The 13534-nt window shown below is 37.0% G+C and overlaps 1 long non-coding RNA gene and 1 other non-coding gene across 2 annotated transcripts in view; one reads left to right on the forward strand and one right to left on the reverse strand.

Annotated features, from left to right (window-relative positions):
- Positions 1-13534, reverse strand: part of LOC123619259 (uncharacterized) — a 258225-nt gene that overhangs the window by 191214 nt on the left and 53477 nt on the right. The window lies entirely within an intron of this gene.
- On the forward strand, positions 3172-3245 carry TRNAN-AUU (transfer RNA asparagine (anticodon AUU)). The gene has a single exon. It is a non-coding gene; the product is annotated as a tRNA-Asn (tRNA).

Raw genomic sequence — 13534 nt, forward strand, 5'->3', positions numbered from 1 at the left:
CAGTTTAAGAACCTTTTATTCAAAGGCATTAGTAGATCAATGATGTTAGAAAACTCCCTCATACCATACACAAAAATAAACTCAAAAATTACTTAAAGACTTAAATATAAGACAAGACATGCTAAGCCTCCTAGAAAAAAAACATAGGCAAAACATTCTAAGACATAAATCTTAACAATGTTCTCCTAGGACAGTCTACCCAGGCAATAGAAATAAAAGCAAAAATTAACAAATGGAACCTAATTAAACTTACAAGCTTTTGCACAGCAAAGGAAACCATAAGCAAAACAAAATGACAACCTGTGGAATGGGAGAAAATGTTTGCAAATGATGCAACTGACAGAGGTTTAATTTCCAGAATACCTAAACAGCTCATACAACTTAATAATAAAAAAACAAACAACCCAATCCAAAAATGGGCAGAGGACCTAAACAAGCAATTCTCCAATGAAGACATAGGCACATGAAAAGACATAGGCTCAGTATCACTAATTATCAGAGAAATGCAAATCAAAACTACAATGAGGTATCACCTCACACCAGTCAGAATGGCCATCACTCAAAAGTCCACAAATGACAAATGCAGGAGAGGCTGTGGAGAAAAGGGACCCCTCCTACACTGCTGGTGGGAACATAGTTTGGTGCAGCTGTTATGGAAAACAGTATGGAGATTCCTCAAAAAAACTAAAAATAGACTTATCATATGATCCAGCAATCCCACTCCTGGGCATGTATCTGGAGGGAACTCTAATTTGAAAAGATACATGCACCCCAATATTCATAGTAGTACTATATACAATAGCCAAGACATGGAAACAACCTTAATGTCCATCAACAGATGACTGGATAAAGAAGTTGTTGTATATTTATGAAATGGAATACTATTCAGCCATAAAAAAGAATAAAATAATGTCATTTGCAGCAACATGGATGGACCTAGAGATCGTCATTCTAAGTTAAATAAGCCAGAATGAGAAAGAAAAATACCATATGATATCACTCATATATGGAATCTAAAAAAAAAAAGAAAAGAAAAAGGAGGCCACTAATGAACTAATCTACAAAATAGAAACACTCACAGATATAGTAAACAATCTTACGGTTACTGGGGGAAAGGGAGTGGGAAGGCATAAATTTGGGAGTTTCAGATTTGCAAAGATTAGCCACTATGTATAAAGATAGATTAAAAAAAAAAGCAAATTTCTTTGGTATAGCACAGGGAACTGTATTCAGTATTTTGTAATAACCTTTAATGAAAAAGAATATGAAAACAAATATATGTATGTATATGCATGACTGGGACATTGTGCTATACACTGGAAATTAACACATTGTAACTGACTATACTTCAATTAAAAAAAAAAGCAGAATCAATGTAGACAAAGGGATGAAGAACACAATTATGTAAGTAAATAAAAAAATAAAATAAAATAAAATAAAGGCATTAGTAGGGTGTAATTTCCTAGAGGAGCAGGGTACGTTTTTTCTGATAGTTATTTATCTTCTTTTGAAAAATCATTCTAAGCAGAAACAACTGCTAATACAACATATTGAGATTATCTCCTCCAGAGTTAAGCCAGAATCCTTTCCATTTGTGTCTATTTCCCCCTAATCTACATGTTTCTATAATTATTCTTGAATTGTCAAGGCATTCTTAAATTTGACCCTCATGTATCTGCAGAATCTGTCTTCCAGGATTATTTTCCAAAATATAATTTCTGTTTGGAATTTGATTATAAGCCAACAATTCAAATATTCAAAATATAATATTCTGAAAAAATTTTGTCAAATTCTTTCAATCCTGCTGTTAGCTTTTCCTTCTCCATGGTATTCTTAAGGAATGAAATGCCCATCGCTTGAATTGAATTCTTCTTTTTTGTCTGTTTAGAAAAGCCTTTGGTTGTATATTCATTTATCAGAAGAAGAAATGCACATATCTCATAAATTGTTAGGCTTTGATTTATTCTTTAAAAAGATGTCAGTTATACATCTCTCCACATAAATTGAATTTATATGCCCTTCCTTAAGTTTTCTAAATTTGCCAAGAAATATCTTCAAATTATGTATTTATTTAACATATTCTACTTTATTTATAAAATGTTATTTTATTAATTTGTTTTATTTTTTATTAAAAACTGAAGAAATGCCCTAAGGTATGGAAATGGAGAACACTAGTCTATGGAGGGCACCTAAAAGTTGGAGCTAAAAGAGACATTCGAAGTTGTTAAACAAATATTCTCATTTTACAGATAAAAAAACTGGGCCTAAGGAATTTCAACAGCTTACTCAAGGTCAGAGAAATGGTGATGGACAGAATTGGTGCAAACAAGAATGGAGTGAAATGCTTGGTTTAAAGTTCTTCTGCAAGGATGAATACAAAATAAGTTTTTTGCATCTAAACTTTTACCGTGACAAAGAGTTAATTCCTAATTCGATGTCTCAAAACCCACTTAGTTATTCTAGATTTGGGAGAGGGTGAAGAAAATGCCATTAAAATTTCCCCATCTATACAATTTTTTTTATGGACTCAGGATCTGGTGTATGCTAAGCACATGCTCTACCATTGAGCTATTACCCTCCCCCCATATAAGTCTTATTGCGTTCTTCATTAACATCTCTAAGTCTCTACTATATTACTAACAGCAACCTTAAAATAGGAAGAAAGACAGTCACTCATTGGGAAGAACTGAGAAGACAGTTTTTCTCTGTGTAGTCTATAAAAATTCAGTTTTCCTGAGGGAGTTAAAACCAGAGGTAGAGATGGGAGTTTTACACCCCAGTACTAAAATTCCTGCTGATTTAAGCCCAAATCCTTCTTTTTTTACCTCTTCTATCTTCTTTTCAATCATCACCTGAATTCTTGAAGAATTCGATGAATTTCTTCCTTCTTGTCTAAGCTTACACCAACTGCTGCATTGATAATGATGCAGCATGCTAAGCAATGCGGAAGCGTCGGCAAAAGTTATTTTACTAGGAAGTTGTTTTTATCCAGCACAATAAACTATCCCAGTGTCTGGGACCTCCAGGGCCCTAACACATTTAATTACTGCAAACAATAGACCTACCATCCCATGCCTTTGATATATGGCCATATGTAAATATTTTGCTTATTTTCTTGATAGTAGATGTAGAGCAGTAAATTTTTATCAGAATTTTTAAAAATTCAAGGGTGGAGGGTATAGCTCAAGTGGTAGAGTGTATGTTTATTGTGCATGAGGCCCTGGGTTCAATCCCCAGTACCTCTAAAATAATACTACTAATACTAATTCTAATACTAATAATTAAATAAACCTAATTACCTCTCCCCCCACCAAAAAAAAAGAATTTTTAAAAATTCAAATTGTGTACGTTGTAAGTTAAACAGCTTAGATGCTAATAGGGCCAGCATTAGACTTTATACTGCAGTGTTAGCTGTTTACTCAGCAATTTGGTGCTGTTTCTGTTCTAATGTTGACAGACTTTAAGTGTCATTATTACTTTCTCCTAGAGTAACTATGGTTTTACCTTTCCTACAGCACCAAGGACAAGTAAATAGCCTTCCCTAATGATAGCAGCTTATAAACACGTAGTTGCTGTGAATTTGAAAATTCGCTATCCAATTATGTCCTACCATCAGCCAAAAAAGTCCATAAAATTGATAATAACTTTAATGCATATCATCTATCTACCTATAATAATTTCCAAGAAGCTTTTCCAAGCTACTTCATAATTAGCACCATTATCAATTAGCACCATTAGCACTTTTCTTAGGACACAAAAGAAGTCCATGCAGTATTTGCCTCCATCCATTTATGATAATCTTAAATAAGGCCATTTAACACCTGGCTGCTGGAGGAGGTTGAAATGTCCTGCCTGGCATCCGGTTGTAACAAAAAACCACTACAAGATCAGGCACATGATTAACTGGAGAACTGCTATCAGACCTTAGGTAAATGAAAGGGAGCCATCAATTGCACAGCAACAAATTAGGGTTAGCAAGGCAGGGACCAGAAATGAGGAATATTGAGGTACAATGGCAGCCTCCATTGGCTTGATCTGAGCCAGATGAAAAATCAATCCGCCAAGGGTCATTTGTCACCTGTGAGGAGTGCAAATGACCATCTCTGTCAACAGCAACAGAGGACATGTTTGAAGGTCAGCTGTCATGGTAGCTCTGAAAAATCTTAGACAACATAAGGGCTGCAAATCAAGGATTGCTCTCCCTGAGTCTGCAGAGTTATTTTCAGCTTTAAAATCATTTCTTTTTTCATGGAAATTGGTCATTTGAATGTCTTTAGCAAGATATGTGCCCTACTTCAGGATCAAAAATTGAAGATGTCTACTTCTTTTACACCTGGCAATGCGGTTATTTTAAGGAAGAGATTTGATAAATAAAAAGTAAAAGGGAGGATAAGACTATGGTTCAAAAAAGTTTTTCCATGTCATAATTTTTATGTAAATATAATGAATGAATGAACGAAGGCAACAGTTTGTTGCATCTCTAAACCCCAACCATTGCTCACAGAGGGTCCAGAGGATAGCTGTGCAAACCTCAGTCAACAGGTGGTGTGGAACTAGGACCAATCCTACATTCATTTGAGGAGGAGGCACAGTATTTGCCTTGCCTTTCTGAGCACTGTTGGCTTTGCATCTGAGTGCCCGTTGCTGCCCCCTGGTGGCCCAGAGACTCCCACAACAAAGTCCATTTCCTCCAATAAAAACTCATCTGACCCATGTCCCCAGTGCCCTGCAGTCTTCTAGTCAAAGTTACAAGAGATTTTTAAGTTTTAAGAATAATTTGTATATGACACTCCTTTTCAAGCTAAAACAACAAGTAAAACAAATGTTTACAGAATGTGATCCTTTTAAGTAACAAAATCTTATATTTACAGATTATATTCATATTTCATTTCTTTTGATTTTGGGTGTATGTGTGTGTAAATGTGTACATAGATACATATAGTCATGTATATGTAATATCATAAAAGGAGCTGCCATTTGTTGAGCACTTGCTAGGTGCAAATGTACCTATTACATCATTTAATCACAATGATTCCCATCTTACAGATGAAGATAAAGGGCATGCTTCTGGATCTGGAGTCCTACAAACAAGAATATATGAAGTAAAGAAAGATGACAGAAGGAAGAGAATACAAAGAAATAAAAGGTGTGCAGGATGAAGAATGTCTTCTCTACAGGATCTGAATAATTCTCTTTTTTTCATTGAAGTGTAGTTTATTTTACAATGTTGTGTTAGATCCAGGTGTACAGCAAAGTGATTCAGATTTTTTTCCAGATTTTTTTCCATTATAGGCTATTACAAGATATTGAATATAGTTCCCTGCACTATAAGGTAGTAGACAACTTTCATAAACAGAAATTTTCTTTATCTACTTAACTTCCAGAGAAGTCAAGTCCAGGGTCACACAATAAGTGCAGAACCCAGAGCTGAACCCAGATTTGTCTAAAGTCAAAGTTCTCAATTGTTATGATGGTGATTATAATGGAATTTGGCCAGAGGACCCAAGAACATCCAAATCCTGTCTTCAACAAACCACCTCTTCTCCCATGAGGACGCTTAGGGAATATTACACATATTCAAAAATGGCTGTCAAAAGAACTATTGAATGCAAGCTGAAGTTTTCTAGCTTTCTAACCTAGGCTGGATGACATGGAGAATTTTTGTGCTTAGGCTGAAGTTAGCTGAGAGCTAGACACAACAGGCTATGGAACATCCTCCTAGGTCCTAAGGAAATGTGAGGTGCAGAAAGAGCAAAGAAGGAAGAGATGGGAAAGACATAAGAGTTTCTGCAGGAAGAAGAGCAACTCTCTGACTCACTAATGCAAGATCTAGACAACTTTTTAAAATGGGAACTTTATCTACTTCCTCCGCTATTTTTTCCCTTCATTTGGACCCCTTTCATTGGGTCCTTACAGTTCCTACCTGCTCTTTCTAAGACCTTGACTATACATCCGATCCCAAACCTCCTCCCATCTGATGGTGGATGCTCCAAAACTACCTAACTCCTTCCCCCTCTCTAAGAACCTAAGCCTTTGGTTTAGCCTATTGGTTTGATGTTGGAGGGAAACACTGATTGAGAAAGGCTACGTAGTGTGATGATTAAGACCATGTTCTCTGAGCTGAAATCAAAGTTCTGTAACTTAGTAGCCATCTAAATGTGGACAAAGTCTCAAACACCTGGGGGCCTCAGGTTTAAGATCTGTGGAGATGATAATTATAGCATTAGTCTCATTTGTCACAAGAATTAAATGAGTTCACATGTAAAATGGATTTACAACAGTACTCAGCACAAAGCAAACCTCTGTAAGCATTTGGTATCATTTAATTCTAAGGAGGTTAAAACAACTATGTTCTCTTAACTCTCCAAGAGTTATCCAAATTTATTTTTAAAGAGGATTTATAATGACTCCAAATAATCATAAGTAGTAACAAATTTTAGTTGCTGTAATAAGTAAAGTAGAAAAAGGTTCTGTGTAGGGGAAATATTCTTTGTGTAAGTGATGGTGGAAGGGGAGATATAGAAGCAGATACTTTAGGATGAAAGATAACACATGATAGGGATTTGCGTGTAAGGTAAATGTTTAATCAGTGGAATGCAGAAACAACTGTAAATTTTTTTTCATTTTTCAGACACTATTTTTTCTACTTCTAACCTTATTTTTTTCTAAAAATTCCTTAGTATTTTTCCCTAGCAGCTTCCAGGGAAACTGAGGACTATGTTACCAGTTGCAGTGGGATAGAGAATCTGTGGAGGCTCTTCACATCCTCTGCTTATATAAGTGGAGCCCAAGAGAAGAGAGGTCAAGGGCTTTAAGCAACTCAGTCACTTCAGCCTTTGTGTTCAGTGGTAAGTAAAACAACCCTAGCATAAATGAAGGGAACCAAAATAATGGTTTCTACAAATAATGACTGTCTGTGAGGGGAGCAGAAGAGAGGGGCCATATACAGAGATGGAGGTGACCAGGAGCTGAATGCCTAGAAGAGCGATCACACAGGTGAGAGATCTAAGTGCCCATGTACAGAGTAAAACCCTGATCCCCAGCACTCTAAGAAAGAATTTATTATGGGGAAAAGGCTATAAGAGGGTCAGCACTTTGAGCCACCTAAAAGGTCTCAAATTTAGACTTTTGAAATTATCTCCAAATGAAGTTATGCATACGGATATTTTATCTGTATATGTCTTTAAGACATATAAGTTTTTTCAAATAAAATACAATTTGTATAACTTTGACTTTTTAAAATTTTCAACTCCTTGGGAGCCACAAATGTTTATGGGTAGAAGACCATCAGATCTCATATGCATAATGGGACTCCCAGGAACAAAGAGTGAAGTTTGCAGAGGCAGTGTGATTTACCCTGTCTCTTCTAAAATGTTCTCTAAATCATTGCCAAAAAATATAGGTAATAATTGTATTGTGTTTGGAGAAAGTTGAAGATAGAAGAAGATTTTGTCATGTTGTACTAGAAGGAAGGGACTTATTTGAAATTTAAAAATTATTTTTTTAAACGTACACCTTTGATACAGGTTTACAACATCACATTACCCTTATCCTACATAGCTCTTGCAAAATATATTGATTTTTGTCATCTTTCAAATTACTGTAGGAAACAGAAGGGCCATAAATGTTGGCATCAATAGGAATATGCTGAACCGAGGACAGAGATTTAAAATCTTTGAAAAGACTTGTTGACCTGGAAGATGCCAAAGGGAGAGCTCACCATCTACCACATAGGGTAAACAAATTCTAAGTGCAAATGTGTTTCAGGAACATATCATTTTCCTAATTTAACTCTTTTCTGTGTATTCTTTCAGAGACCTACCTACTCTGCTTGGGAACCAAAACATCACTCATGCATCCTTTTTCTCAGGATTAGAGTATTTTAACTCAAGACTATGGGTTCCTAAAGTATCCATTCCCACAGGAAAAGTAAAGTGATTACAGTTATGATTAATAAATTTGAAGACAAAATTAAGGCAGGCAAGTAAACAATATAATCAAGGAAATCTGAAATCAGGACTGAAGTAAAGCAATACTATTTCAAGTTCTTGTGTAGCTGGCAGGAAGTCTGACTCGTCCACAAGATTAATCTCAGGATAATTACATAACAGAGGGAAGGGAAGATTTTTATCTTCAAGATTAAACGTTCTAGAAACCAGATAGGGAGCACGACAAAAAGGATGGTATACAAGAGAGATTCAGACATATTTTAAAAAGTAAAAAGAAAGAAATAAAAAAAGGAAAGGAGAAAGGGAAGGAAGGGAAGGGTAAAAGCAAAAGAGTAAAGAAAAGGAAGGAAGGTGCATAATGGAACACTTTCAAATAATACTGGAAGCACATTCTCAGGATCAACAGCTTTCATAGTTTCAGGGCTTCACATGTATTTATAAGTAGATCAAAAAAACTCTGATCTTGTTTTCTAGGCATCATTTTTGTTTATTCTAAAAGCGACAAATAGAATTCCTCCAGCTCTACCTGGGTTGTTATGTTCAATAAGATAAGTAATGCTAAATTCCAGTTTGGTACAAAACACTGTGGGTGGAGGTGGAGCTGGTGATGATGCGCATGCCATGTATATTCCATCCCCTGTTGGTTCTTCTTGTGATGGGAACATATGCAAGATGATGGACCTAGATGAGAAGGACAGTCTATAGTCATAATTGGGTGAAATTGTGTAAAGATAAATGATCCCCATAGATATCTGTCCCCTTGGCCTCATGTACTGGCCTTGAACTGGTGGTTTTCTTCCTATAATAAAAGTAATGATTGATGAGGCAAGCTTAGAGAAATATTAAGTCGGCCACCATTTCAGAGACAAACTCTTCTTCCTTAAATGCACTAGTACAGTGAGCCCCAACCTAGGGCGACATAGGGGAGAGAGGTCTAGGAGGATTACCTGGAGAGCTACTTAAAATTGCACATCATCATCATTACCTGCATTTGAGAAACTACTTTTAATCCCCTAAACTCCTAGGCATCAAAGCTCTACCACGTGCAGGAAAGCATTAAGGCAGAGTGCACTAAAGAAAACTGCAGCCGCACTATTTACAATAGCCAACACATGGAAACAGCCTAAATGTCCATCATCAATGGATGACTGGATAAAGAAGATGTGGTATATTTATATAATGGAATACTATTCAGCCATAAAAACTGACAAAATAATTCCATTTGCAGCAACATGGATCTCTTTAAGTCTCAGTTATCTGACTTGTAAAGTCATTTCCAGGATAAAAGGAATCATAGATAAGAAAGCACTTTAAAATATTTTAGAAATATGAACTAACATATCATTAATACATACTGGAGGCGACGAAACAGAATGCAGATCTTTCTAAGCAATGCTTTGGAAGAATTCTGCCAGCCATGAATTTCCTTAGGTGGTTAAACCTGCCACGAGAAGAGTCTCTTGAGGGATGACCACGAAGCCAGCTCTGAGACAGAATGCAGTAAAATGTTTGACTTGTCTACATTATTTCTCATCCCCAACAGCTACTGCTTCTGAAAGGTCATTTTTGGAAAGGTCAGGAAATGGAAATACATGCCTCAGAAGAGACCAAAAAACAGGATATTCTTCCCCATAAGCCCTACAAATGAGTACTTCAAGGTCCCAGTGAGAAAAGACCTTTAAACTCTCCCCATCTTCTACATCAGGATAATAACTGTGGGAAGAAATGGAAGTGCAGACCATATTTTAAGGAAACAATGGGGACTGCAGGAGCAAGAAGAATCTTTTTCCACTTTCTCACAAATGCTAGACAATTTTACTAGGAAAGAACATTATGCAATTGTAACACAGAAGCAGGGCCTGTTCTCAGAACATTTAAGAAGTAGCATATATTCTTACTCCCCTTCCAAATTCACTCTCCCTTTCTTGAGCCTCAATAGGCACAGAATGACATCAGGTTACTCCTGGTTGCTCAAGGCAACATACAGTGATGCCCCATCATACCCACTTCCCAATTTTTTCAGTTCTTTTGCTATTACATTCAGCAACATGAAGCATAAAGAACAACACAAAACCCCAGAATCAAAACCAAATAAACAGTTTGCCCTAGCTAGAGTATTATGATCTGTCTGTGACTGAAAAACAGAGAAGTGAAAGACAAGCACGGGGAATTCACAGGGGAATATGTCAGGTGGCAGGTGGGAGGTTTGACTTTAGGTAACGGTGGGAGCCATTCATAGTCACAAGAGAAAAAAAAGAACATGTGGGTAGGAATGAAAGAGTCGTGGAAACTTGATAGTGGATAGATGACTTAGTTTTATTCTGAGGCTTCTTATTTCCTGGGCCAATGAGGGATACTGGAGGTTCATGGAGAGAGAAGCTGTGAAGGCACCTCAGAGTTGGAAAGCAGATTTATCCAGGGGGATGGCTGGATAGTTCCGAGGCCCCACTTGCGAGCTGTGGCCATAAATGCAAAGTGAGACCAGTTCACAAAGGTCTGTCTCCAGAACTGCAGCCACATCCCAGGCTGACAGGTACAGTACGGAGTGGGCAGATAATTGGTTTTGCCGGTTAAATGACATGGAAGGAGAGCGTAACAAGGGAGTTGAGGCAGATCACGACGAATGTGATAGACCATGGAGTCTACCCTGGACAAGGAGAAAAGTGAGAAGGGGGAAACAGTGCAAAGTAAAAAGGGGCTGGAGTCAACGAACTGGGAGTCTGCACGGAGTAAGAAACTGTGCAGGTGAACCTGCTGGATAAAGCTGCTGGGAAGGAGCGCGGTAGTGAACAGAGCAGGCTGCCTGAAACCGATGTTTCAGAGGGGCTGCGGTAACTGATGATGCCGATGTCTAGAGCGGTGTTTTACAAATTCTTCTGGCCACAATCCTCACAGTAAGGAATCTAGTTGCACAGACATTTAGTACATATACACAAAATTTTACAAAACAAGGCTGATCCTTGAATGTATGCAATTTTAAATTCCATTCCATTTAAAAAGTCTAGTCAATAAATTATTTTTCAGCCCTATCAAGGCATCACAATCTCAGACTGAAAAACACTGGTGTAGGATGGGTCCATCAGGCGAAGCTAAGGTGGGATAGAACAAAATCATAGAATTAAGGAGACCATGGACCTTAGGGGACAGAGTGTTGAACTAATCATTTCCATTGGTGTTGCAGTACCAAAAATAATGACAAAAGTAGTAGTGAAAAAGACAAAAATTAGCCAGATGTTGAAAACTTTTTTATATTAATTAATCTTTTCAAAAAAATAAAGTCATAACAAAAGAGCAAATGAGTAAGTAAATGAATGAAAATACAGTGCCCTTTATATATTTCAGATCCTTTTTGTAAGTTGACATGAGTAAATAGATTTTAATTACTTTAATTAATTAATTAATTTTATGTCTATTCATTTAATAAATATTTGAGAACCTTCTGTGAGCCAAGAACTGTGTTCGTCTCTGGGTGAGTATATATTATAGGAGAGAAATATTTGGTTTCTACCCTCAGGTAATTTGCAATCTAGTGTGGAATAAAGACTCTGGATAAATAATGACACAATAAATAGAGTTACAACTTGTGATAAGAGCAATAGAGTGCTAGGAGAGAGAACACGGATTAGAAGAAGTGGTTATCTGAGAAGTCCTCTTTGAAGAAATGACATTTTAGCTGAATCCCAAAAGATGAGTAAGATGACCATATGGTAAATCTTTTATCTTTCTGTACCTTACCTTCTTTATCTATGAAATAAGACAGTTAGAATCTCAGGATGGGATGGAGCCTTAAAGTTCACATAGTCCAACAATTCTTCTGATTCTTGAATCCTTTCCAAAATAGCTCTGCCCAGATGTCAGTATTGTGGCAAACTTGGTCTCTTTGAAGGTCAGTTAGTGAAAGATTTTCTGATTATTATTTTAGATATTTTCTCACATATTAACTCATTCAATCCTCACAACTACCCTAAAAGATGTAATGTTCTCTAATCTGTAGAGGAGAAAATAAATGGAGTTAACCTTGATACAATGGTGACAGTAACCACCATCCCTGGGACTTGTCCTCTGAGTTGTTAATAGTGGCAAGACTTTTCTCTGATGCAAAGCATATGCAAAGCAGCTGCCCAGCGCTAAGGGGCAGTTACAGGGTCATGGGACAATATCTTTGAGTAACCATCTGGCCCTGACCCAGCATAAACTCACATCTGTGACCTCATTTGCATTACGCGCTAGCCAAATCTAGCCAATAATAGACATTTCATTCCTCATTGGCTCTCATTCTTTCTAATCAATCAACCTCTATTGAGTGTAACTGGGCACTAAGCCTGGGAATAAAGAGAAAGATTAAGAATTGTGCTCTCCTTCAACCACTTACAAATTAATGGGGGAAAGAGAAAACTAAATAGAAGTTCCTATACCAAGCATAGTGAGAAATGCAGATAAAGGTAAGTAGAGGCTGCTAAGGGAGTACAAAGAAGGAGCTAGTACACATTATTCTAAATCTAGGGGCAAAGACAGAGCTTTACAATCTTTTAAACACATGTTGTCTTTTATAAACATTCACATTTCAAATCTCTTCAAAAAAAAAAAAAATAGTTCTAAGAAACTCCCAAAGGAGCCTGCCCCTATTGAGAATTGCAGCATTTTGTTTTCTTATCAGCATTTACTTTTCATGACTTAAATTACACAAACAATAGAATTTTTCTTCTTCAAAATTAAAAGTTGGTCATACTGAGTGTATTTTTCAAACTGCCAAACCAACCATCACTCCATGTCTTTCACACAAAATTCTGCTAAGCTTCTTTGGCAGAAGGATCTCATCTGTCCTCTTACTAACTACAGCCCCTGGAAAATCACTGGGCTTAGAGGATGCCAAAGAAATACCAGAAGAAGTAGCAATACCTAGCACTTAAAACAATGATTCTCAACTTTAACTGCTTCATAGATGTTTCAGGAGCACATTTAAAATGTTCTAATGTCCTGCCTCACAACAGACCAAATAAAATCAGAGTGGAAGGGTGAGAGTGGCACTCAGGAAGAAAGCATTGGATTTTTTTTAACATACTTATTTCAATATACAGCCAGGGTCAAAAAACACTGAAAGAAATATAAGGCAATTTTTTTTTTATCTTCAATTGGTCTTTGGAATATTTCCAATGTATTTGGACTTTCCTGATTTAATCATCCTGGGGGGGCTACTCATTTCTATTCACCAGCACTCATTACCTCACTGAGAAACTATCTCAGTCACCTGCTTTCTGATCTTCTTATGGTTAGTCTCTCTACCTGCATTTGGTTACACATTTATTCACTCATTCAGTACAGCAGTCAACAATTAACATCATTGAGCACTCATTCTATGTTCAAAGAAGTGCTAAGAACACACAATGTTGCAGTCACGGTTACTGCCCCGAGGGACTCCCACTCTAACAGCAGAATCACACTCTGATAGCGTGTGTACAAGGAGGTATGGGAGCACAGGAGGGGAGCATTAACTCTAGCTGGGCAAGGAACCAAAGGGGACATCTCAGGCTTACCAAGGCAAACGATGCTTCGGCTGAGTATTACAAAAAGCGGGCATAAACTGT

Source organism: Camelus bactrianus, chromosome 13 (genome assembly GCF_048773025.1).
Source record: "Camelus bactrianus isolate YW-2024 breed Bactrian camel chromosome 13, ASM4877302v1, whole genome shotgun sequence".
In the NCBI taxonomy this organism is placed as follows: Eukaryota; Metazoa; Chordata; class Mammalia; order Artiodactyla; family Camelidae; genus Camelus; species Camelus bactrianus.